The sequence below is a fragment of the Orycteropus afer genome, unplaced genomic scaffold (genome assembly GCF_000298275.1).
Source record: "Orycteropus afer afer isolate SDZICR_OR568_19922 unplaced genomic scaffold, OryAfe1.0 scaffold00125, whole genome shotgun sequence".
NCBI classification, from domain to species: domain Eukaryota; kingdom Metazoa; phylum Chordata; class Mammalia; order Tubulidentata; family Orycteropodidae; genus Orycteropus; species Orycteropus afer.
The window spans coordinates 1628493-1629796 of NW_006921712.1; positions in this window are offsets into that span (position 1 = coordinate 1628493).

Here is a 1304-nt window from a genome sequence, read left to right on the forward strand (position 1 = left end):
AGTAGCACATTACATACTTGGTTACATGTATAGATTATACCAAGTGTTCTGTTGAATTCCATGTAGAGTTGAAATAACTAATTATTCTCATCATCCTCCAGTGGTGCCTGGAGAAAAGATAAGAACATTCTGGAATATCTAAAGTAGTTTCTGATACAGATATCAAAGAAAATGTTAAGGTTCTCCAATATAAACACACATTCATTGCAGTGAGTGTCTGCAATCAAAATATTAAGGTATTCCTCTTTACTGGGCACTATGGTGACATAATTCTATTTCATACTTTCCCAGGAGCAGAGGGGTGTCCAAGATATTTACATCTACGTGTTTGTTAGTTTTTTCCTAGATGATTAGTCTTAAGAGGAAAACATGCCAAATGGGTGTCCATAGCATGTTTCATAATATACATATGACTGACCTATAAGTGCATTTTCTATTACCCTAAAAAAAAAATCTTAAGAATTATCAAGTGTATCTTGTGTGCGCATGTGTGTGTGTGTGCACGTGTATGTGCATGTGTATGCAAGTGTATCATTTAGGTAAAGATTGCTTTCAGCTAAAAGTTATCAATAGCACATATATATGCTTTCTGGAATCAACTCCTGCTCCCACTTTCCAGTACACTTAACAAGTAGTGCACACTTGCCAGGAAGCTGGGACATCATAGATAATTATTTGCTTTCTTTGAGGCAAGAGCTGAAGTAGATCCTCTGTTACCATGAAATATTAAGATTCTGTTCTTCTCTCTAGCTGGTTCCTACTGTAATCTCTCTTCTTTTCTGTCTGAAAAATGAATTCCTCACCAAAGGTCTGAGACAGCCTCAGAAAATTTCAGTGGCAAACACCAGATAGAGTGCAGGCCAAGTTCCACTTGTTGGTGGAGGGAGATGGAAGAGTAGACATAAGACTCCTTGATAAGAATGCCTTGCAATATCAATCCTTTCCATTTCCTTAGTGATACACAGTCAACTTTGGTGCAAAGATTCTCCTACAAGGAGATGAAGTCTTTACAAAAACAGCATGGAATCCTTCCTCCAGGATGCTCCACCACTAACAGAGATATATATTCCTGAAAACTCGATAACTCTCCACTTTAAATTCTAGAACTACTCTCTTCATGATAGGTCCCTATGTGGAAAATTTCCAATGAACCTCAAAGGAGAAGTTTTATCAAATATGGCTTCCCTGTGTCATCTAGTCCCAATATTTAGGGTGTTTGCTGAGTTGGTGGCAGGAAAATATTGGGAGAACATGTTAACTAGATGTTGGTGGGAACTTTGGATATTTAGAACTTTCAGTTTGTA